This window comes from Apium graveolens, chromosome 9 (genome assembly GCF_009905375.1).
Source record: "Apium graveolens cultivar Ventura chromosome 9, ASM990537v1, whole genome shotgun sequence".
Taxonomy (NCBI): domain Eukaryota; kingdom Viridiplantae; phylum Streptophyta; class Magnoliopsida; order Apiales; family Apiaceae; genus Apium; species Apium graveolens.
In genome coordinates this window covers 260,924,003-260,951,702 of record NC_133655.1, presented here as the reverse complement: position 1 = coordinate 260,951,702, position 27,700 = coordinate 260,924,003, and the positions used below count along the sequence as shown (strand labels likewise).

Sequence of the window (27,700 nt, the reverse complement as noted above, 5' to 3'; positions counted from 1 at the left end):
GCGAAGAAAGTTTGTGAGAAATAGTCGATTTCAGATTCGATGTTACATTGTGACATCAAATTTATGTTGTGACATAAGTTACATTGGTAATACAGATGTAGCTTTTCCCAGATGGCCTAGATTCTCTATGCATTTGGAAGTGTAATCTTCCAAACCCGCTGATTTATCAAACCAGAAAGATCTTCGAAAATTAGAATTAATCAACAATTAAAAGATGATGTGATTATTGTCAAATGCCATATGTAGTTTATTTAAAGTGGAAAATTTGCATATACCAACATGATATTTTCACTTTCGGAGATGAATTATTGGCCACGAAGAATGTTGCGAGTGAATTACTGTAACAATCCACCTTTTCGGACTATTAAATCTAAATACCAAAATCTAAATAAAATAGATTCTTATTCAATAATTCAAATGTACCACGAAGGTCAAAGCAGCAGTCAAACTCCATAATCAAAATCATAAAAATAGAGACGCAGATCCAAAAATCCGATATTAATTGTCTAAACAGGTAATCAAACTTATTCTTATGGTACGAAAATCTTATTTAAACTAAATAGCACGAAAATCCACGAAGTTCACATCCTTATTCAAATCCATAGCTTACCAACCTGAAATAGAGAAAAGGGATGAGTTACACAGCTCAACAAGTACAAATTGACTAACTCTTAAACATAAAAATAATGGGTGTTTTAATAAACGATTTTTCTCAAAACAATAATAAGTTAGTAAAATATTTTCTAAAAATAGATCCAACCCAAAGTTTTATATTTTAAAATTCATAATTTAAAACAGAACATAGTAGATTTTATAATAGATCATGACATAAAAAAAAATAAAATGAAATGATAATTCTTATAAATATCACAATCTTGATCTACGGCCACACTTTGCCAATAGGCGTCATCTAATTCTTGATCTTTATACCACACTTTGCCAGTGGTCTGCATCTAAAGTTCAATGATTACGCGCCCTTAATAGGTATCTAAAGTTGCACACTTGTGCGCCTAATAAGGGTATCTAAGGCTAGTTCCGAAACTATAACTTAAATTACGAACGATTTCGAAAAAGTAGAGATCGGATTTCAAAAGATTCTCGTATCTTATTTCTTATACATTTCGAAATAAAATTCTTATATCTTATACGAAATTCGAAAATCAGAGTATCAAAACTTTTTTGAAAATAATAGTAAGTCAAAAAGTACCTACCACAAATTCTGACCAGATCTGAATATAGTCTTTTTGACCCTCTAAACGATGTTATCTTTCAAAATAAGAAACATGAAAATTGTATAGAGCGAAAAGACCTTTCCGAAAAGTCTAGGATCACTGAATTCTGACTTATGATGAATTTTCTATGAATTTTACAAGAATGCTAATTTGTGTCGAGAAGAGCCCTACGAATTTTGATATTATAAATGAGGAAGACAAATATGATGTATTTATAGCGATAAAAACCCTATATCTTAACCTAAGTTATCCATATTAGAATATGATCCAAATCTTAGATCCATTAGTCTAATTCAAATTTTAAATTATAATCTTAATCCAGTATTAATCCTTTTTTTCTACTATTCCTTTCTTATATTATTCTAAAAATTATGGGATATTACAATTACAGATTCCAGACGGTGATATGGAAGATCAATATGCGAGTATCATATTTGATGAGATTAGTAAATTGACTTGTCTGAAAAGTTTGCAGATTTCTTTTAATAACACTGACATTTTTCAAGATGCACATGTAGTTCGTAATTTACATGAGTTAATGTATGTGTGGGTTATCAACCGGTTTTAGTCATCCAGATCTGCATGTTCTAACAACTAGATTGACTGAATTGCACGACTATCAGTTAAGAGACATGAAAACTCTGTTGGAGAAGGCTGAAAAGGTGGTACTCGATACGATATATGATTTTGAAGGGAAAATCATTTGTAGTAGAAATGGAGAAGCATTTGAAGAGTTGATATTCATGAATATTGATGAATGTAAAAACATGGAGAAATAATTCTTGACGCCTTTCTCTAAACTAACCACTCTAAAAATCACAAGTTGCTCTTCCATGACATACCTCTTCTGCGAATCAAATTATATATCTTTAAATCTGCACTTGCATTTCCTCGGGGAGAAATAATTTTTCATGTTTAAGTGCCATGGATCCATGGATTGACCAAACATAAATATCCAGACCGTCACCTACACGCCACCGAACCCCCTTTTGAATTACCCATCTCCCCAAATGCTTCTCCAAGTATAACTCAGGTTAGTGCCTAGCTCCGAGCTTAAATAGTCTCTATCAGTATAATAGCGAGCTTTCAAAGTTTTAGCTACTAGACTGTCCGAGAACTGCATAAATTTCTAGGCTAATTTACCTAGAAGTGCGGGATTGAATAATTTGAAATCTCGAAAAATCAAACCCCTGCTGGTTTCGGTTTACATAGACTCTTCCAAGCACTTCAATGAATTGAATTGCTTGCTCAAACAAGTATTCTTTCGCGGTAATTTTTTTAATCAACCAACTCAAGAGCTCTTTTAGCTCAAGGATTGTTATATAGTCATAAGTGATTACTTCCTCTTATTTGACTAATTCCTCTTTTGTTATTTTAAATATGTGCAGACCGATGTTCTAAAGGAAACATTTGCAACCGATGATGTGATCGATATTGTGGTACGAATTCTTTATTCATATTTTTTTTCTATCACTTGACACAAGGAAATTTCTTTTGTCTAGTTTATATACGTCTATCTATGCACCCATGATTCATGTGCGTCTCTATGAAAAGTTCATTGGATCAACTAGAGTTTATACACCCTCTGATTACTCGCAGTTCGGCCATTTGTTGGGCCGCGTATAAGTGTTAACATGAAAACTTTATTTTGCATATATTTATTAATGAAGAAGTGTTGTAATGTTTTTCATTTTTCCTCTTTTGCTTAATTAATCTGTAATTTTTTTTAAAGAATCGAGTATAAATGATAAAATTCAGAGAAAGAGAACATCCGACAAGAGCTAGGAAATGAAGCCCCAAATTTCCGGAGAGTCAGCAGATTTAACGAGTTTGTGTTAACTCGATATTTTTTCTAATCTATCAAATTAAAACCACTACATTATATAAATTATATAGACTTCTACATATTGATGTTTGAGCATATTTAGTCTATATAATGCTTTGTAACATAATTTTAGTTTATCTTCAGTCTTAACAGTAAAAACTACTGACCTGTAATTACTCTATTACCCTAATGGGTTAATGGCAACAATAATACCAATGCTGACAAAAAAAACTTAATGCTTTGGTTATTGCATCTCCTTAATTTTCGTCTTTTAAGAAAGCAATCCTTATCGTACATTAAGTGCCCGTTTGGGAAATCTTAAAATAAGTAACTTATGACTTAAAATGAATAATTGACTTATAAGTGATAAGTAGATAAATACTTATAAGTTATATAAGTGTTTGGATAATTTTACTTATAAGTCAGAAATTTTATTACTTAAATAAATTAAAATAAATAAATTTTAAATATAATTATCTTAACTCGTGAGTTTTAAATTAGAAAAATATTTACAAACATATATTTTAAAACAAAAGTTAATAAAAAATGAATAAATCAAAATAAGTTGAGAAAAAGCACGTCGTTACCAACATTCCACTTATTAGCTTATAAGTTATTTATTCGACTTATAAGTTGGGTCGACAAACAGTCGTCGATAAGTACTTACGGGCTTTTAAGTTGATAAGTAGCTTATAAGTTGTTCGCCAAACAGGCCCTAAGTGATACTGACAATGTAATTGCTTCTTTCCCATTGTTTCAAGTTTCAACTAACATTCCTAGAAGGCGAGCAACACGACCCTACATTATCTGGGTTTTAAGTGTTAGGAGTTGTCCCACATCGTTTGTGGGAGAGGCAGATTGCTAGAATATAAGCAACCAGATAACTCCACTAGTATGAGACCTTTTGGGATGTGCCCAAAAACAAACCCGTGAGGGCTCGGCCCAGAGCAGACAATATTATAATAATGTAGAGTTAGGCCTGCCTAGCAAGCCCAACAAGTGGTATCAGAGTTATGGTTATAAACGATCCAGAACAATCTCAGACGGGCTCTGAAAATGGACCTAGGAGAAGGCAGATGGGCTACCCAGTATGGGCTGAAGGAAAAGGCAGGTGGGCCTTCCAGTATGGACCTAAGGGGAGTCAGAAAGCCAGAAGGATTCCTGTATGTGTCAAGGGGGAGCCAGATCATACTGAAGGAGGCAGAATACAATCTCAGACGGGCTCTGAAAATGGACCTAGGAGAAGGCAGATGGACTATCCGGTATGGGCTGAAGGAAAAGACAGGTGAGCCTTCCAGTATGGGTTTAGGGGGAGTCAGAAAGCCAGAAGGATTCATGTATGTGTCAAGAGGGAGCCAGATCACACTGAAGGAGGCAGAATTGACAGGTGTCGAATGAGGCATAATTGACAAGTGTTGACAGGTGTCGAGCCTGATGTGTGAAGGGTATACTTAGCAATCCCAACATTAAATTGTGTGACATATTATCAAAATATCCTTCACATTCTTTTATGTTGGTACATCTTTATTGGATCATGTCTTGTGGGAATATTGTTTCAAAAATATAAGTCTGGTTCCGGGCAGCTTGTGTTTTCCTTGAAAAATAACAAGTTTCATCTGAAAAGCTCCTCCTCTCTACTCCCGCTCTGAATGTTAAGAATATATAAAATGGATCATAGTATAGAGGAGAGAAAGAGAGGCAGAGAACTGAAAATGTATATATTATATATTGTCTACTGCATATTACAAAGGAGGCAAGAGCCTCATTATATAGTAAAAATGAAACTTGGCGTGGGTATTCTTGCTACAGTAACCAAACACTTTATGATGTCATCTTGATGACCTAATGCTCATGTCACCATTATTGTTTATAAATGACATCATGTTATCTCTTCCCTACTTTTGTCTTGCAGTCAAGTGTGCATGCTTCTGGGAGTGGATATGTTCTAGTTTCTACTACATCACATGATGGGAGAAACTGACGGTGATAAGGGAATTTGGTAAGACATTTGACGTGGTGCAATAGTAACTTCGCTATGCATGGGTATCTACTTATCTGTGATTAGTAATGCAAGGTGGATCTTGTTACAGTTTAAGATTTAACTTTTTGACTTCTGGGCTATAGCTATATATCAATGAAATATTAAGACAATTAAAAATTGGTGATTGTGGGGAAGTGTGGATCAGCAACCTTACAAATAAAGAACATGAACTAACTGCAAATATATTATCGATAATATGTCATTATTTTCGTTTACATACTGATTTATTATAAAAAAATTATCACAAATACTAATTTTTCAAAAAAAAAATTGCCGATGTTACCATCTTATGAAAAATATTTTTAAAAATACGGTGTAATTAAAATTAATCAAATATGGAACTATTTGTATCAAAGTTTTTTTGTTAACATTCTTTCACTAGATTTGCATTTTTAAACCTTCGGGGATATGGTATTAGATAGAAGGTCTTGAATGCGTCAAATTAAAGTGGTTGATTAACTTATGGGATAGATTGATCTTGTATTTTGAGGTGTTAGTAGCATACAATGTCAGTTTATTAATTCTGTTAAGGTGCTTGATTATATTATTATTATATTCTGGGTTTCATACATTATTGGCACTAATCATTTTTGTGATAGATAGAATGTTTTGTCCTTTTTGAACGGGGAGTTATTTGATTTACAAATTAGAAATTATGCGAGTGTTCTTAAGCAAGATTGGGTTGAAGATATCAAAAGTATTTTTATGTGGGATAAAAGTAACTACAAACAATCACTATTCAGTGTTGCGTATTATATCTTTTTATAGTTATATTCTATATTTACACATGTTCACACACAAGTCGGGGTCTTTCGGGAAACAGTCTTTTCGTTCTTTTAAATGAAGGGGAACTTTTAAATGAGGGGAAGACTGCGTACACCATACCCTCCCCAGACCCTGCTTTTGGGGATATAGCGGGTACGTTTGGTGTGGTTTGGTTTTTGAGTTGTTTATATCCAGTTGCATGAAGTTACGGAAAAATCGTATTTTTTAAAATAAAAAATTGTAAAATAATTTGCAAATAAAAATTTAAAAAATGTATTTTTAAAGAAAAAATGAAGAAGGGCTAATATTTTTGCAAACGAAACTCTGCACTATGGTATTTTTCAAAAAAACAAACTTACTATGATAGTTTAGTTATAAGGAATGTTGGGGTAATAAGGAAAAATTGAAGAGTGATTCAAATTTGGGGCAGATTATCCCAAATTTTATTCCAACAGTAATCCAAATTTGGATCAGTGAACAGTGGATCACTACTGTTCACTGATCCAAATTTGGATCACTTGGTTTAATATAAAATAATGATTTTGTTATTTGTAATTTATGAGATTTTAAATTTATTTTTGATTATTTAATTATAAGATTAATAACAGATTATAATTACTCCCTCCGTCCCTCCCAAATGTTTACATTTGGGTGGGGCGCGGAGTTTAAGAAAAATGATAAAGTAGTGGAGAAAAGTTGAAAAAATGAGTAAAGTAGTGGGACCGATTAATATTATATGTATAAAGTGGTTATAGTGGAGGAAAATAGTGGATGTAGTTAATTTAAAAATTATAAAAACTTTACTATTTTTGGAAAGTTTTGAAATGTAAACAATTGGATGGGACATCCCAAAAAGGAAAGTGTAAACAAATGGGAGGGACAGAGGGAGTAATAGTTAACAAAAAATATTTTTAAAATAAAATTTAAAATATTGAGAAAACATAATTTCATTAAAATTTAAAAATAAAAAATTAAAGAGACACATATTGCACTTAGAAATGCATTAATTGAGCATTTGTAAGAATAATATACTAATTCCGAAAATTAGTGTGTATCAATGATATTTTGTATATTTATTATTGCAATAAATGTGTTTTTCGTAAATTAAGTGCATAATTTTAATGTATATTAATTTTTTTGATTTAATTAATTTATGAAATGTTATATAAATTGTTAATAATGATTAAATGATAAATTTAAGATAAAATTGTTTAATATGATATTTATATATTATTATTATATGTAAAAAGTAATTTGGATATGAAATTTGGATTACACTGTTGGTGGAGTTGGTCAAAATTTGAATCAGTATTTAGATCAGTTGGTGATCCAAATTTGAATTTTCGAATCATAGCTGTTAGAGATGGCCTAAATGCAGCTTACTTACCTACTGTAATATAGGTAGAATTGTAAATTTTGAATTACATATACTTGTATAAAATCAATAACAACGTCTATCGAGCAATGCCAACTAAATATTTAGAAAAATTCGTTGGCCCCTTTAATAAAATAAAGGGAAAATATATTTAATCGTCCATCAAGAAAATTTATTGTTTGAATCACTAAATTAAAAATTTTGTATTTTGAATCTTTTAACTTTATTTTTTATGATTCAAGTCATTTTGTTGGTGGACGCTGCTTTTTGCCGATGTGATACAAAAGGAGTGCCTGTACTTGAGCTCATACACGCGCCCGCCCATGCCCACACACCCGCACCTGCACATCCACCCACACGCACACACACAAAATACATTTAATTTTAACCCTCAGACAAAATTTTGAAGTTCAAAAAACTGTGCCTTATCATTCCATTTGACTATTTGAGATAGTGTAGTCTTATCATTCCAACTTACAGTTTTAGCAGACATGATCGAAAGGTCGTAATATATAATCCTCTGTCCCATCCATTTCTTTAAGGTTACTATTTTGGGTCGTCCCATCCATTTATTTACATTCCAAAAATAGTAAATTTTTAATAATATAAAACACTATTACACCCACTAACTTCCTCCACTCTCTCAAATCTATTATTAAATATTAATAGATCTCACTACTTTAACCACTTTTCATCACTTTTCATTACTTTACCTACTTATATATATATTGGTCTCCGTGCCCACCAGAGATGTTATAGGTTACCTGTCATTAGACTCCCGAATGCATGTCTATAGGCATGTTTTTTGCCAAAAGGCATGCCCAAATGACATGCCATTTATCAATGAAATATAATAAAATTTAATAAATAATTATTATACTAATATAAAGTGAATTTGAGTATAAAATTAAAGTTAGTTGACAGTAACAACCAAATAACATCATAATACTCATTTAAATTAATAACATTTTTGATACTAGCTTATAAATTAATAAATTAATTTGAATAACTTTTTAGATGTTTGTATTTATATTGTTATTATTTTTTACAGTTTGTTGCAATATTATTTCAACAAATATACAGATATTGAAAAATATACGAATTTTGAATTTAATTACTTTTTTGTCATGTATATTATATAGCTATTACAGTTATATCATTGCATCATATTACTGTTATATCATTACATCATATTTTAGTATTTGGGGATTAATAGAACAATCCTTTTTATTTATAATTGATTGAACCTCTAATCAAATTCTATTTAGAATCATATTCGGAAATTATATCGTATTCTCGTGTTTGAATAGTATTAGAACAATGCGATTATTTTCTATTCAGCTAAGATGTTATCTTTATGATCCAACGATTGAGATTATTTTGGCGGTACATGACCATAACTACCAAATATTTGGATAAGATCCCTCTTAAGGATATAATAAAGATATAATTAAAATATATGTAAATATTTTAAAATTATGTTTGTTATTTCTGGATATTTCTAATATTAAAATAATTATTAAAAATAAAAAAAATAATAAAAAGGCATGCCGAATCATGAAAAGGCATGCCGCGTTAATTGACGTCATGGCATGCCCATCTTGGCATGCCCGTGCCGCTGTGATATGCACCCTAAATTATAGCATTGTATATGCTGAAAAAGTAAACGGTGCATCTTCACTTTTATACTTTCAATGCAATGAATTATATATAAACTGGATCAATATTATTGTGACATAACTGACTTTAATAAACTGGTAACCATGTACATATCTTTGGTCCCTTGATGCTTTATATGGGCTATTAGACATTGAAGGTTCTGTGTTTGCTGGAACAGGCAACTACCAAAATCAATGTAGCTGTTGACAGCTTGCCGAAGTTTAATTGTTGCAAGTTAGGTGATCCCAGTTCTGGTCCTCAACATGTGGGAACAATTCACATTGGTTCTGAGAGGTTTGCTATATTATTCGTGTTTGTGTTCAAGAATTTTTTTTGCTTGCAAGTATGGGAAATACTCAGAGAGAGAGAGAGAGAGAGAGGGTGAACTGTATATGCTATAGATGTATAATAAGTCTTGACAGTTGATACTTTTATCAACAGTGTATGCCTGATTTTAGTTCTATTTATCTAGTTAAGCTAAGACTTGTACTCATACTTTTTCTCTCGTTAGTATGGAAGATATTGACTCTGGCTGTCAAGATGCCGTAAATGGTTTACCATCCAGGAGGCCTGTTATTGAGATGACGATTCCTTCTGTCTTGGACTAGACAATCTCTCCCCCCGGTACTTCAAACCTTTTTTCACAGTGTAACTCACATATTTTTCTATGCACCCCATTAAATTTTATTTCTTTTGGCTGAGAAACTATCTATTTCTTTCCTCTTTATGTATGACCTGAAATCCTGCTTATAATTTCCTGTATGAGCTGCAAAGTATTGACCTGTGTCCCTTTCGACAATGATAATTAATATAACGCTTTGCTATTGATAAGGAAAGGGGTCGGGTGAACCTTACTCGCATGTCATTGGGATACTTAAAATATATCGAAGTCATTTTTTTTAAATCATCTGGACCGAACCAAACTATATATACCCAGTATGTTCCAAAGGGTTTGGACGTGACTCAACATTACTCCTAGGAGTATAGAGGTTCTGTTCGGGAAATCCGCTGCCTTTACACAATGTTGAAAATGTTAAAGTTTATAACGTTGGATTTTTTGATTTTCTTTTGGAATGTCAAAAAGATTTATTCTTTAGAAACTGCCAGAAAGGCAAAAGACAGTATTTTCACAAATGACAGTAAAATGTAATTAAGTAAAAGTATAAAGCATCACGTGTGGCGTGTAACTTAAATTTACACACACCACGGCACCTATAATGTAGTTTTTCCTGGTTTGTTATGTATTAGTATAATCGGAAATCGGGAATAATTTATCTTCTATTGTGATAGGTTCGTATATCCCAGCTTTAAAATTGACAGTTACATTGGTTTTGCTCAGATAAATCTACTGATACTAACTATTGCAATCAATTCACCTGTACCTTCATAGGAAAGCATGCGATAAACTTGTTTGTTCAGTACACACCATATAAGCCTTTTTGATGGCAGCTGGGAAGACCCTGCATACAGGGTGAGTATATATTTTGTGAAATTAAAATTCCAAGATAAAAAATATCCTACCAGAAACCTGTACAGCTTGTCAACTCTCAACCTTTGATATGTTCTATATTGCAGCTGGCTAATATCGTCACAAATAGGTTGTTATCATGTATGGTCCTGCTGGCACTGGAACCTCCCTGTATAAGCTACAGATAGATCATAAATGAGTAACTGCTTGTTTTGCTGCAGGAATCATTTGCACAAAGATGTTTCACTTTAATTGACGAGTATGCCCCTGGTTTCAGTTCATCGGTGATTGGCTATGACATGTTGACTCCACCAGACCTTGAAAGGGAGATAGGCTTGACAGGTATACTAGTTCTACTTCCTGAGCATGAACACTTGATTTGATCTGTATCTTGTATCGTACTAACTACAGTTTTATCACATAATATAGCTAAGAAACCATTATAATTCAAAAATTGTTAAATAATTTTTTTTAACTAACTGGATATGATAATATTGATCAAGCAACATACTACCAGAAATGGTGTTCCTTATTTAACCTTCTAAATCATCTTTATACTTCTATTCACTTGTAAGCATATGTGTGTGCTCATGAAGAGTATTGTTTTGTTAAATTAGCACACTGGAGAGGAGCTTACTTCAGATTTTCTGTGGTAGTCGTATTGTATGAAACATTTTGTCAGTTTTTTATTCTGGTTTGACTGGAAAAAAATACCAGGTCCTCGCTAGGTTTTTTGAATTTTTAGAACTAGGAGACCAACCAATTTATATGATCATTCTCTTGTAATTCTTCCATTTCCCTGTTACAATCATTGGATACCTATTTTACAGGAGGAAATATCTTCCATGGTGCCATGGGACTAGATTCTCTCTTTCTAATGCGGCCTGTAAAAGGATGGTAATGCTACAGCCTACATGAGATGATAATTGATATCTTAAACAAAGTGTACGATTGTATTACCATTTGGATAGACAGCAAAGACGCTAGTCCCTATCTTCTTGTTGCAAAGAGAACAGATACTATCCACCTGCAATCTTCACAACTGTTTTCCGTTGATCATACAACTCATCTTTTACCTGTTCAACACAATTCACCAAGGTTATAGTACTACAAAAAAAGCTCTTTTATAAGATTTTGAAAAACAACAAGTATCCTGTTTAACTGGAGGAACTAGATAATGTATTGAGATGATAAATAATGAGAGGCACTAATCAAGCTATTCATACACCTTTTATAAATTTACGCAGAGATTAGCAGAAATGGCTAGTACTGACCAGGAGATAGCACTATATTTGTTGAACAAATTTTAAAATGGACATGATGTTTGAAATTGGCTTCAGCGACTTTTAGGGTGGAGTTTTGCATTAATAAATCACCCAAGTGTTGTCGGGGACGGAGGCGGGGATGGCCGGCGGTGCGGCCGCCACCCCAAACTCCGGTATAATCATGAAATTATTATTAAAATTTATGAAAAAAATTACATATTTATATATTTCGTAGTAAAAAAAAATTATTTTCAATTTTCGCCCCCTCAAAAATATATAAATTTAATGAATTTAATACTAATATTAATGATGTTTACAATAGTTATGAATTTATATACACGAATTCAAGTATATTTTGTACATTTAAATTCTTAAAATTAATATTTATTAATTTATATAATATTTAATAAATTAAAAACATGTATTAGTTACTCCGAAAAAAAATTTCGCCACCCCAAACTCCGGTTTCTAACTCCATCCTTGAGAGTTGTGATATGAGACATCCTAGCTATATCATTAATTTTGGCTAGCATGATCAAAATACTGATGACTCATGGCAGGCTGTTGTGATGGCAAGTGAATGCTGATGACAGAGTTTATGTGGCAAGCTTTCAGAATTGTCAGTCATATCTATTTTTACAGGTATACTAATCAAATATAAATCCAGATCAAACTCAAATAATTTGCAGAGATCCAGACCTCTGATGGCCCTGGTAGTCAATGCGCGCAACAGTTAGACAGGTGATGGTTTAAATTTTGGATAGTGCTATCTAAGGCTCCATTATATAGGTATATGGAAAGTAAGTGATGGGATCATATATATGGTTCAACTGTAATCTCTGGTTAATTTCTTGTCCTTTAATGAGCGGTAGGAAGCTGGACTGTACCTAAACTAAATTATAAAGATTTAAAATCTTATTTTCTGTCTTCAATCCTTCTTCTTGTAGTTCGCCTCCATTTGTTATGCTTGATGATTTTTTACAACATATACGAAAGAATTTTAGTTTATTTCAAGTAGTGGTATATGTCTATAAAAGTCGAGTTAATATATGTATACAAAAATGTTTTGCCTAACAAATTAAGAGAAATCTCAATTTAGTAGAATCATAATAGTTGTAAAGTTCACAGGAACAAATGCTTGTCCAACAATATTTATCCAATATAAAAAACAATGCAGATAAGTTTACTAATAGAATGTACCTGGAGGTTTTCGCTCTCTCTTAATCTCTAAATAACTGACAAATTCCGGTATGCTTCACTGGATTTTCTCAAAAGGGGTCCAAGAAAAGGAAGTAAATTCTGGAAAACGCACAAACCATTTCAGTAATTATCATCTTCACAAAGAAATAAATACATTATGTGATGCTTCTCTGACAGATATGGGGGATAAATGATATCTTTTGACAATTTTGTATATTTAAACAGCTTAAGGAACAGGAAGTAAATAATCACAAGCCCTTTATCTAATAGAAAGGGAAAAACTAAACCTCAAACTCCCCCACAGAGTAGTCTGCCGAAGGTATCACCCTAGATATGCTTTAAAAACATGGAAATATGTATAGGCACTAAAAGTTTAAAACATATATCAATGTCATTTAGGCAGTATCTTAAGGTTTGGTTCAAATATCATATGTTAATTTTACTTTTTACTTAATATGTATTATGTACCCATAGGGCCATAGCCAACAGGGTACATTTTGAAGACATTACCGATGGTCAAAAGTCAAAACTAATTCGCAATGCAATTGATCTGCCCAGCAAGAGAAAAGTTAATCCATGTCAAATAATTAATTTGCTTATAGGGTGTTGTAATGTTGTTTCCTTGAAGCACTCTCTCCACCCAAAAAAGCAGACCATCATTTATTTTAAAGTGCTAAAAAGAATCTAGCCAAATACATTTTTAAAGCATCTAAGTTTGATTTTGACTATCATTTGCTTATATTTGTATTACATGGCTCAATTTTGTGCACCTAATGTTAAGTATGTCTTGGTATTCACCAACATTTTCAAAATGGGAGGCATTTATAATGAACTCTAGTGGAATCATAGCACACAGAAAAAGTTGAGCCCCTAAATCAGAATAATAGCTAAAGTTGACCAATCATCCAAAACACCAACTAAGGTATTTATATGTGCTGGAAATCGTTCATACGGGCTAAAATGCTCAGCTAACATTAAATACCTAAGTAAAAAAGTAAATCCTCTTTGTCACCTTAAACCTACAACAGATTTTTAAATAATATTCAAGTTCTTACATTACCTGTAGCTTGGTCTCTCTTGGTAAAAGTTTTAAAGCCTGTGCTCCATAAATACGGTCCCACCCCTGGCTCAACAGATCAAGGACCTCTTATAGCATGATAGCGGAACCTTCTCCCTCACCACGATCATCTGCATCACCATCACTTCTACCACTATCAGTGCTACTTGGGCTGATACGCGTGACCTCTGCACCTTCTATCTCTGCAATCTTCTTGGCTAATCGACCTCCTTTTGTTTTAACTATAGTCCAAGAACCGAGTTTCGGAGTTCTATTACTTTGGGATGACACCAAATTCGTGATTCGTTTTTCATATTTTTTGGTTGTTTTTTGAGGATTCAAGTAAATTTGTAGTCGAGTGAGGTATATATTATTATATGTGTTTACAGATTGCTGAAGAAGTCCGGACTCATAAACCCGATCACAGTAGGATAGTGCGAGTTCAGGAACATGAAGCTGCAAGTCCAGACAATCAAGTAAGTAATCAGTGAAGTTGCATTGAATTGATAATCAGTATAACATCCATAGCATCTAGATGACATAATTTAGCCTAAAATGGTCTTGCATACTACAAACCTCAAATCTTGATGACAGAGTTCTAACTGGAAAGTGATTCAATGACCTCAAAAATAGAGGGTTTAACATATATATACCTTGTGAACATATATTGACAAGGCAAGCTCGTGCTGGTTCATCTTTCCCAACAAAAGTGCTCGTTCTTCATACAAAGCATTTTGTGGGAGTCTCTTCAACAGAACCTCCGGGTTATAACCCGAGATACCCTCCAAAGAAGATAATAGTTTCTTCCTTGTCGGGCAAGAAGCTTTTTCATCCCAGTTCTGCTTAGAACTGAGATCAGTGTACCAATCAAGCACGTCGGAGAGATAAATTTGAACCTGTTAAAGAAAGTACCTTGCTATTAATAAGGAATGTCTTGTATCACCATAATAATTAGTCAACATATGTACTATTACTTGTAGATCTAGCAGGAATTCAATAGAAAATTCAATACCATTTCATTCTGATGATTTCCAGAGATCCCATGTTCATCCATTGCGAACATTAGTTCTAAATACGTGGCTTGCATATTCGGAGCATGCTGCTTCAGATAAGAGTTGACCAAATCTGCAGGAATATTTCCAGACATAAAGAGCTCAATGGTTTGCGACGGGCAGCTTTCAAGAACGAGCATTGAATATTCGAGGACAATCATAGGGTCAGTACCACAGAGAGGCTGCATAAGAATTTACATGAGACGGGCTTTTCGAAACAACATATGAATAGCTTTTAACACCCAGAGAACTTGCACGCTATTACTGTTTCAGTTAGAGCAAACACTAGGTAATCATGCACCATTCAGGTTCAAGATGAAACAAGAAAAAATATGTGAGACACGTGATTGCTCTGCTGGTGTCTATACTTTAAAAGTTATAATCCTTTAGAGGAAAGGCTGAAACTGAATGATTTACCTGTATATGTGTATGTCTGGTGTGTGTGTCCGATATACCAAGTTATTTTCGTTTAAAAGCTGTGTGACAGTAACATGCTAAAAAATATAAAAGTATTTAACAGCAACCAGGGCAACTAACTCATACAGTAGTACTTACTTTGAGATATTCAATGATCATTTCAGGCTTGAATTTCTGAGTAATTTCAGTTTAATGTTTGTCTGCCTTTGATTCTTCTATTAATCGATGGAGAAGTTTGAGAGCTTCATGATGCATTGCATTGCATCTGTAGATTTCTAAAAGGCAAGTGTATTGATTCCTTTTGTGCAGAAACTCCTCATTGATTTTTAAATCACAATAGTTAAGTCCTTTGAGCAGTTCCAAAGCAGAAGAAGTCTGCCCAGTTAGAATCAGAGTTTGAAGAAGTGCAGTGTCCAATATGGCTGCCATCTCCCTGGCACCCGAGTTAATGGGGATATTAAGTCGTCCCTGTTGGCCAAGAAAATTGCATCAGGGCATGGAATTATTAATCTACACAAGTAAGGCATATTCGAGTTTCATGTATCCATCCACAGCTAAGCATCAAGTGACTAAAGTAAGTCACTTGACTCCAGAATTTCAGAATTTCAGAATTTAAGAGCAAGATGAGTTGGATAAGATTTTAATTTTCCTCACGAGCTAAACAAAAGTAACACAGTTCTCAGTTTTTAATGTCCTTCAGATAGATAGGCATTAAAATTCCTACCAAGTCCAATGCAAGTTTAGAGAAGTACTTTGATTCAGTTTAATTCAGATCTCCAATCAGATGAGATAAATGCAGAGGAAAAAGGAATGCCACATTCAACATTTGCTTTTGTGGTCCAATCTGAAGTTTCTATTCATTTGGTTTCATGTTCAGGAGAAAGTTTAGAAATCAAGCATATAAAACGCATGTGGTGAAGAATATATGTAAAACTCTTTTTGAAATAATAAAATGTGATGGGCAGTTGGGTACTAATGTTTGAATATTTACCTTGTTTAATTTATTATGCCTACTTGTTTCATAAGATTTAAAATGACGTCCCACGGCATCTGAAACAACCTCTTCAGTTCCTTCAGCAGTGGCCTTGTCAACAATACTAAATCTTTTCTTTTGCAAGAACTTGATAAGAGCCATCAGTGTATTGTGGTTCATTTTCTTGGACTCAAGAGCTGCACTTTCATCAGATTCTGATAACTGAGGTAAAGAGTCTAAATCATCTGAGATACCAGAGGAACCTCTAGATAGATCTGAAGCATCACCAGTGATGTCCATGAACCCTTCAGTTTCAGCAAGGATCGAAGATTTGGGAACAATAATTGACGGATATAAAGAAAGCACATAGGTCATTTCAACTTGAGATTCCAAAAAATGTTCCATAGCCTCCTCATAACTCCCATTTTCAAACAAATTATGAGCATATCTGAATTGAGAAACATTATAATCAGCTTTTACTATTCATAACTATGTACAACATTTGGTACATCAGCATATAGCTTCTGATAAACCTTAACAACTTGCTGACATTCAATATACTTAAAATTCCAAGACCAAATCTGAAGCAGTAATCTACAACTGCATCAATTAGTAATTTAGTATCCTTGCACTTACCATATTCTGCTGCATGTCATGTAAATGTATTGTACAATTTATAAAATTTAGATAGATATATTAAAGAATTACATTATACTGTTGATTTTAAAGAAATAAAAATACACGAACACACCCCAAATGCAATATACTAAATATTTTTAGAGAATGATGTATCTAAATGCTCATCTAAAGCTTTAGTTGGCACAAGGGAAAAGATAGAGAAATGGTAGAGGAAGAGGTCGACATGACCTATTTTCTAGATATTGTTTTAGCGTGTATGGAAGGAAGGAAGAAACAGGTAGGGAAGTCGCTCCATCTTTACAAAAAAAAACTCAAAAACCACTATAATAAATGGAAAAAAATGCCATCTCAGCAGGAGAACTACTTATGTGTGTATGTATATACTATATAGTATATTTATAATGGCATTTTTAAAAATGTGTGCATTATATTTGGTCAATCAAAATTTTTAAATCTTATATTATGTAAAACAGTGAGTCTAGATATGAAAAAAACTGTGGTACTAATGTATTGATGGATAAGCATATTCACCTTATATGGATTGACTGCTCCTTTGCAGCTCGGAGGTTTGAATCCTCTGGTGGAAGAAGCTTACACAAGGACAAAGCTTCTTCAAAATCACCCGATGCTGTTAATTGTACAATCTGCATTGCAAATACAACTGATATGCTTCAATACTGCTGGGTTTGTTATAGTGAGCAAAACCAATTACAATGACAAATGAATATTTACTTGTGCACCAAGAGGGACCGGGAAGAATCCATGAATAGAGTTGTCTAGTGCAACAATGATTGTGTTACTGCTTTGGACAAGACAGTGAACGTTACGAAGAACAATAGTTTGTATCAATGGAGAAGGAGCTCGTAGAAACCGTATCTGCACATTTCAAGCAGAAAGTGATGTAAAACACAGCTTTTATCTATAAATATACACACATATTGATGCAGAGTATTCAGACTACCTCAATATGTCTTGGCAAGAGACCAATTGCATATGGCTTCTGAATGACAACAACTGCAGGGGCCTCAGACCAAGAAATCCTGCCTTCTTGAAGAAGCTTCCCGTTTTGGTCCACAAACATTCCAATATTGTCCTAGTAACAGAAAAGAAGAAGATCCAACTAAAGACAAGTTATGATTTATGCCAGAATAGGAGAGGTCCAAAGATAATGTCGATACTAGAAGCTGAGTATGCAAAACCTTGATGAGCATGCAAGCCTCATAATTAGGATGTAATGTGTGAAGTGAATGCATAGACATGTGTTTGTGCATCTACTTCCAGTATAATTTGAAGATATTTTTCTGTGGCGTGACAGTGAGGGTGACATGCGAAACTGAAAGTTGGGTGACTATTCACTAATAAGAACATGTTCATAAGATGAGATATGGTGACATAAGTAAGTGTGTTTGGTTATAGTTTGGATCTGACTCCGATGGGTGTAAAGTAGCAGCATTGCTTAAGATGAGACAAGAAAATGTTACTATTGACAACATAGTCTGATCACATCGACCATCATATATACAACTGATAATTATAATGAGAAAAGTCCGCTAATATATTAAAACAACTTCCATGCGCGAAAAGAAAGATGAGGTTACCTTTCCTAACAGAAGTTCTCCAGATGGAAGAGACACTACTAAAGGCGTAGCATATCTCTTAGATGGAAATACCTCAGTCAAAGCCCCATTGGTACAATTTAGTATGATGTATTCCTTTGTAATTCCCAAACATATATTCTCCCCACACCAAGACATCGACTTAACCGTATCTGGTACCCCAAATTCTTTCACCTCCACAAATCCTCTCCCTCCTGCAATGTGTTCACACCAACTCAAAACACTCTATACAGACAAAAAAACTATAGACTTGTATGTGTTGTAGTAGTCCCTATATTGTTGTTAGAAAATTGATATACCGTTTACTTAAATAAATTTTAAATTTTCAAAAAAACTTAAAAATTATTTAAGTCTCCAAAACCTGGCACATAGTATTAACCCCAGGGGTGAGCAAAACCGAACCGAAACCGAAAAAACCGAACCAAACCGTATAATTTCGGTTCGATTTGTTTTGATTTTTTTCAAAAATTTCGGTTAATTCGGTTTTTCGGTTCGGTTAATCTAAAAATTAATTCGGTTTAACCGAAATAACCGAAATCTAAATATATATATTTTTGAATTATATTTTATATATATATATAATATAGTAAATATAAACAAAAAAATAGACTGTATATATTTTCAATTGGTGAATGTATGTATCTTAAATTTTTTACATATATGATATAATATAATATGTATTCTTTTAATATTTCGAATTATTTTTGTTTTCATTTAAATTATTTTGACAAAATTTTAAATATTTCGGTTTTCAGAAACCAAACCGAATTAACCGAAATAATTCGGTTCGGTTTGTGCATAAGTTTGGTTCGGTTCGGTTAGGAAAAAATTATCACTTCAGTTTTCGGTTAATTCGGTTCGGTTCGGTTCAGTTTCTGACCGAAGCGACCGAATGTTCAGCCTTACCCCCAACGCGCATATTATCTCCATTCACAAATATTAGATTAAGCCATTAAGGTGCTATTTTAATTCCTCAAATATCGACATATCAAACAAATTGTCGAAAACAAAATTCAAACAGTAAGAGAACATACATACATATACAAATTACGATTCTGAAAAAATAAGAAATAAAAGGGCAATTACCATGATGTCGATAAATGCAAACTCTCTTCTGCCTAGCGAAGCACAAAAAGCCTCTGCGATCATCCCACGCATACGCATTGGCACCTTTGGCCTTGGTAATAACCGCAATAGTCTCCAAATTAGGCAATCTATGAAACGAAATAGAGTCGGAAAGCGAAACGAGCAGCAGCAATAACCTCCATAGCAACCATTCTTAGTGAAGAGAATTAGATGCGTAAACAACCGTCGGCGGAACAGCTGACGAGGAGGTTGAGATTGTAGGATCCGATTGCGTCGATTCTGGTAGGGGCAATTGTGGAGGAGTTGAAACGAATCGTAAGCGCTGTGCACCATTGTTTTTTTGTTCACTGGCTCTTTGCAGTGGAGTGTGTTTAACAGAATGTTAACGACTTGCTTGCAGTTTTTAAAGTTTTGATTCGGTGTGTATTTAGTATTTACGCTGAAAAATATTGCTTTCGTTAAGTAATCATCTAAGACAGAGGGATAATAGATTATATAAATAAATTAAATCGTAAGAAACTCTTGCTGATATCAACCATTACGGATTGCTTAGGCAGGGGTTAATATGCCACTACTGTATGGCAGTGAATGTTGTCTATTCCGTTATTGAAGCATTTTTGTATCTATTAATTTGTTTCAATTTCTTTGCACCGTAGCAGCTCCACATTCATTTTCAGAGCCCATTCATTACATTAAACTACTCACCATTTTAACAAGTTACCTATTTAGTTGGGACTTTAAAAGCTATAAACAAGTCATCAACTAAGAATCTTCGCAATGAAGAAAACAATGTCTAAAGCCTTGAAACATCATCTCGCTTTTGCCATGACTTTAGATTGAATCATCCAAACAAGCATAAAAAAAAAATCAAAATGGTAACATACGTTTACTTACAACTTTAGGGTTGGTAGTTGTTTATTTGATATGACCCTTCATGTTCTTTGTGAAGTTTAATAGCATCGCTATTTAATTTGTCGAAGCTATTGCTCTGTTAGACACTGTTCATATATTTAGACGCTTTTTTTAAAATAAAAGCACATATAGATGGACTAAAAACCAAATTTGTGGAGGCTGCAGAAAACAAAGAGGAGAACTAGAAGAAATTGTTAGGAAATTTTCAACTTTGTACAATTCTTCAAAGAAAGAATAACCCTCTTAGCATTACACCTAAATGATTAAGTTTTAACTCAGTGCCCTCAGCTTGCCGGCAACAGAAACTTGATGATATAATGACAAAGGCAGCAAAAAACTTGGTTTATCGGAAACGGAAATTACAACCTGAATTTCTATGTAGGAAAGAAAACTACTTTTGTCATCATAAAGGAATGTTATATCTTGATGAAGTCCTGAGTGCTATAGATGATATGTTGTAGGAGATTCTTCTTACAAATGAATTTCTAGAGAAATAACATCTGGAGGCATTTGATCAGGAAAAACAGCAGAAACAAATGAAGAACTAATCCTCACACACATCAATGCTGACAAATCAAGCATGTTATCCGAATCTAATGAAGCTATAGAGTTGTTGGGGGAATTTAAAAGTAAAACACATGTAGAATGAGCTGCTGAGCTGACATCAAAGTGTGAGTTACTACTGAAGTTAGCAAAAGATATGAAAATAATATCAAGCGAATTGACTGCTTCCACACAAAATTGTGGGAGCCTCTATGTCTCCATGAAAGCTGCTGAGTAATATAAAAAGGCGAGATATTAAGACAGCGGAGACAATAGAGTTCACTGGAATCTTCCGCTAACAAAGTGGATAAGCCAGGAAGCTGTAGGGCAAGACCGCAAGACTCAGCAAGAGTATGAAGTGAAAACCATAGCTAAATAAAAAATGTGTAGTGGCAATCCAATACAACATCTTCCTATTACAGTTTGCATGTACAAGGCCATATTGTATGGTTCACTTTGCGTTAGTATCAAGGAATTAAACTTTTATCCTAATAACAAATATACACATTAAAAGATCAAGTACAAATGACGCCTATAAAATTAATACTAGTTAACACCAAACTTGAATTCATTCAAACAGGTCCGTACATGTACAATTTAATCCTCACCTTTTTGAAATAGTTCAGTCAAGTACATAAATTCGAGAAGCAATGTCTTGAACCAACCAATCAAAACTTCTAGGAGACCCATCGCAGTGTAAGCACTACATCCCACAATTCTCCAGTGTCTGGTTTTATCCAAGGCTTCCAGGTTAAGAACCTGATTTGATTAAGAAACACATATTCAATAATAAGCAAATATGAGCCTGCCACTGGCAGAACTAATAGTACGCAAATTTGTATCCTCTCTTGGTGAATTTTTAAAAGTGTGGAAAGCATTTTACAGTGAATGAAGGAGGTAATTATTTTATTATTGACTGAAGTCTGAAATTTGCCAAGTTTCTTCTTTATTCCACCGCTTTCTCCAAAAAACCTAATTAATAATATCAATAAGATAGTGAGAACTAAGGATTACACATTAATAATTATATTAAGGAAAAACTAGTTGAATAACCCGTCCGATACCCCGGTTGAGATTAAAAATTCAAATTAGTATTTGTAGAGATTTCAGATTAAAATATTAAATACAAAATATTAAATTGGTACTTGTAAAGAATTTGAAACTGATAAAATGTATTTAAAAAATGCTATTAAATTAACAAGTTAATAAAAATCGAACCCATGTGTAGTTATGAGATTTCATCTTATAGTTCTAGTTCTGCACCCAATAGTTATTTTACTTGTTGTAGAAATCTAACATGTTAACTTTATAACTAATAGGAAGGTTAACTTTATAACTAATAGGATTCTTTTGTGAAATGAATTGTACAATTATCATATGAACCCAACAACTTTGTTATTTTAGATAATTTAATATTACTTGATAATTATATTTTCAATATAGTTTATTTAATATTAATTAATTATTGATAAAAATCAATTTTCAATTAAAATTAAATAGATGTGATTTTACTTAATTTAATATTATTTAACAAAATTCAAATACAACTCATAAATTCGATGGTATTAAAAAAAAATTAATTTAGAAAGTAAATAGACGCTGAGATAAACACTACCAAATACAATCGTTAAACCAATGATTTTCAGTTTATAAATAAATAAATATCAATAATATCATTTATTATTACTTAATTATTATTAAAAAATATTTTCCAATTTAAAAGTAAATCTGGATGTATTGGATGTACACTAACTAATAGAAAACAAATTTTTATAGAGAACGGAATCGTGTTAATAATTGGGATTTAATAATATAAAATTATTAAAATAGTGGTGATTACCAAAATTTGGTATTTTGGCACTTGTGTGTTCCAATAAAACATGGTATATAAAGTCATAGATCTCAACAAACTGATTTGTCATCGTCATAAAATAAAACTAAAAAAAAACTTAAAGCTTGAAATGTAAGTTCTAGCTCATGATTGTACTCCAATCTGCAAGAAACTGAAATATATAACAACTTAATTAAACCTTACATGCTTTAACTACAAATTAAATCAGTAAGGTGCAACAATCATTGATGTACAAGTGCAAGCGTGCAACTAAAACTACATCTTCATAATATATACGAAAGCAAAAAAATATAATATTCATGTTCTTTTATACTTTTATCAAGTCACTTATCTAACAATGTATAAATGTAATTCTTTTGGCATAAATTTTCAATAATCAGATGCAAACAAAAAATGATAATTTGAAATGGTAGGGGATGTCAACCTCTGTAGGTAATCAACAAAAATAGCTCACTTACTTTAGCTATCTCATCTGGGGAAAGAGCACCTTGTATGTCCTGCTTATTTGCCAAAAATAGTAGTGACGACCCTGATAGCCTCTGTAATAAAGACAGAAAGCAAAACTATGTATTAAAAAAGTAAAAAAAATCAAGTAGCTGGAAAGTTTAAACCTTTATGTCAATACTGAGAAATAAGTATGAATGCTGAAGTCTGGAATCCAGTCACTGACAAAAATGTTCAGATATGCATTGTACATGTGTTTACAAAAGCAATTCAGAGTGATTCTTTGGACTGTTTGTACATGTGTTTACAAAAGCAATTCAGAGTGATTCTTTGGACTGAGGATTAATGGGGTAACATGTAGTGCACTTCTTAATTAATAACTTAACATCCTCCATAATAGTACCATTTAAAAACTTGTTACCTGGACTCATCTGAATGCGTCTAACAAAGATATTAGTCCAAGTGTCGGACTCGGCAACATTTTGAAAATTTTACATATTTTTGTCCAAGTGTCCACATCCATGTGACCATGTCTGAGTATCAAGAACATGACACGGACACTCGAGGCAAAATGAAAAGTCTGGGTAACAGAGCTTAAAAATGAAATATCCCCTCCATTCCAAATCACTTGATCCAGTTTTACTTTTATTTCAAAACTGATACATTTTCTTATTTGTTCAGTTAACAAGTCAATATTGCAATGCTTACAATGCACTAGCAACCATATTTTATTCTTTATTTGAAAATCAACCAGATATTTAGTTCTTCTAGTAATTCTAGAAAACATAATGGAGTAACAACCATTATGAGTTTGAGAATGACGCATTTGTATTGGGCAAGGGAGAGCGTATAAAGTCACTGAAAAGAAAGCAAATGATAATGGCCACTACTACACTAGCAACAAGTTATACCACAACTAGAGCCGGCAATATCGTACACGTAATATTTAAATATTGTATGTATAACTTTAATACAAAATAATTAAAATTGTAGACTTAAACAATTGGGCTTTGTGCCATTTAGATTTTGGGCCATTATCTTTAATCCATAGTTTGTTAAGGTACACGTAATGTAACTTGAAAGTTGAAATAGATGCGCACAAAACATCAGACTGAAGTTTGGGGTATAGGGTTTCTACTTCTTCTCTTTCACCTTGTTCAAAGCCGCTGCTCAGAGTTTTATTTCCTCTGGGTTTTGTTTCCGATTTGTTATGGAGGAAACACAAAATAGGGCTTTCATCATGATTATGTCCCTAATTCGGGTATATATATATATAGATAGATATAGATATACATATTAAATCGATAGTATCATTGTTATTCAGTTTGAGTCTAACAATCGAGCCAGCTAATCGAAGACAAAGATGAAAGATGGAGACAATGAATGCAACAATCGACCATGTTTTTTGTACTATTTTGTTTTCCGTTTCATTTAATTCGTCATTTTCGTTTCGTTTCCATGTAGATACACGATAAGTACACGAACTATTTCGTGTATCCCGTTTCGTTTCGTGTTAGACACGAAAATTTCGTTTCGTGTTTCGTTTTTGAGTATCAGTACACGAAAAAAATTCATTTAGTTTATGGTTTACCTTGTTGAGACACGAAACACGAAAGTACACGATATGAAAGTACACGACACGAATTGCCAGGTCTAACTACAACCCTTATTTCCGCCAACATCGACAACAAGTAAGAACTCACAAAGTTCTGAAATTCATACTTCTAAATTATCAAGTAAGCTCAAAATGAAGGCATACCTCTTCCTTTAACAAATTATCAAGTTCAAATTTACAATCATCCAGTCGTCTAAGATCCGAACTATCAACAACCCAAACCAACCCATCCGTCTGCTCGAAATAATTCCTCCAGTAAGACCTTATAGTCTTCTGCCCCCCAACATCCCATATATTAAGCACATACCTACAAACACCAAACCAAGTCAAAAAAACTACCTACATTACAAAATCACAACAATGCGCACCACGTGTTCGATAAAATGTTTAAGATAAAAAAAACAACATACTTGCTATAAGTAATAGTCTTGATATTGAAGCCAAGAGTAGGGCTAATTGTGTCTTCACCATTAAGATTCAAAACAATCGTCGTCTTTCCTGAATTATCTAGTCCTCTACATTACAAACACATTTTGATTATAAATGTATACACACAATAGAGCAATTGGGTTGAGGACTTACACCATGAGTATACGCATTTCCTTCTCTTTTTTCTCGATCTTGCGAATAATACTGAGGAGCCCCATTTTAAATATGTAATTAAACAACCCAGTAGCTTACAGTTCCAAGAGCTAAACGGGTCGTGTTATTTATGTATAACTATTTTCTTCAAGTTCCAGGAGCCTGCGGAGATGGTAAGAAACAAGCGTAGTTCACAAACATGTAAGGACTAATAATAATTTATTTTAAAAAGTGGGAATAATTCAGTCTGATGAATCAATTATCGGACCTCAATTACAATTCAATTATACTCAACTCTGAATTATAATCTCCTTTAGTGCCCGTTTGGTAACTTGGATTTCATTTAAAATTCTAAATAATTCTAGATTTGATCAAATAACATGTTTGGATAAGTTAAATAATTTGGATTTGGATTTCATTTGAAATTCAAGACAATCAAATTTTAGTGCAAATATGAGAATTTGAAATGACAACTCAAATCATGTCATTTGAAATCCATCATTTCAAATGAAATGCTTGTTTCCAAACAAGGCATGTTGGATTTTGTTTCCGCTATTTAAAAGAGGGTATCCCGTTAACTTTTTGCGGTTAACTATTAATTTTATATAAGTGTAAATAACATTATTTTGGTCATACTTTACCGCGATTTTCAAAATAAATCTGAAAGTTTGACCACTTATTTGAAAATAGTGTTAAGTGCAACGGAAACATGGTATTTACTCTTATATACTTAACCGCATAAGGCATTCTTTTAAAGAGTGGAAACAAAAGCTAGTAATTCTTTTTAGAATCCAAAAAATAGGCCACTTCTTTTAAAAATTAGAACTATGCTATTTACTCAATAATTAATGGTAGGTAGCACACTCCTGAAAATGTACTAATTTTAATTTGTGCACCCAGTTTCTACAACCCTCTAACATGTATATTAAACAACATTACACCAGAAATAATCATAAACAAATTAAATAAAATGTTTTAAAAAATGTAATTAAACAGAAAATAAAAAAACAGCACATAAAAAATGACTAAAAATAAATAAACTAAATCAGTACCTTAGGGTTCACTTCCTCAGTTCCCATTCTGCCTGTTCCTGTCTTCATTTTTCTGTTTCCACAACACCCCACAAAGTCAAAACACACACAAATCAAAGACATCATGTGTAAACTCAACTAAACTCAACTGACCTGAGTGAGTGAGAGTGATTAAGGTTAAGACAAACAATTAAACAATTTGTAAGAGCAAGATTCTCAAACTCATAATTGTTGTTACTCAATTTTTCAGGAAAATCTCCCAAAATCTCCGGTATATATTATGTAGATATCATAATCGAATATTAGATAATTTAGATCGTGATTGTTAATTTATTTGGATTGTGGACTGTGATGGCCATGGGCTTTAAGGCCCAATTTCCTGTTTTATATCATTTACAGTTTTATACTTTTACGGTTATATGATCCGTCCTTTATGTAAACATAATTTAGAATGTGAAATTAATATATATAGGGCTGTAAAACGGATAATTCGATATGCCTATATCTGTATCCCTATATTTGTATTCACATCCACAATCATCAGATTTGAACACTGATAATATCATCTTTATTTTGGATACAGATAATATCCGTTTTTTCTCGGATACGAATGCGGATATTTCGAACGAATATCGGATTTTTTGAATTTTTGGTTGTCCTTACCGTTTTGACGATGATTATAGAACATTTTCTATGATTAAATACAAATAATATATTTATATATGTATAAAGTATGTGTACAATTAAATAAAATTTGTATAAACATAGAATTTAATATATCTACACACACTATAAACTAAAAAAATAAATTTTAAATTATATATATATATATAATTTAAATATCATATATGTATTTAGTTTCGGATTCGAATATTCTGAATTCGGATACGGATAATATCCGCTTTTTCTCGGATACGGATAATATTCGCTTTTTCTCGGATACAGATGCAAATTTTTCTGACAAATATCAGATTTTTTGAATTTTTTTGACAGCCCTAAATATATATATATATATGATTTAATGAGGAAAAATTTGAAAAATTGGTAAAAT

The 27,700-nt window shown here is 32.7% G+C and overlaps 2 pseudogenes; both read right to left on the bottom strand.

The window, feature by feature from the left end:
* Window positions 1-10,159: 10,159 nt before the first annotated feature.
* Window positions 10,160-20,003, bottom strand: LOC141682675 (vacuolar sorting protein 39-like; annotated as a pseudogene).
* A 1,708-nt stretch (window positions 20,004-21,711) lies between these two features.
* LOC141687292 (ADP-ribosylation factor-like protein 2) lies at window positions 21,712-26,926 on the bottom strand (annotated as a pseudogene).
* Between the last annotated feature and the right edge of the window lie 774 nt (window positions 26,927-27,700).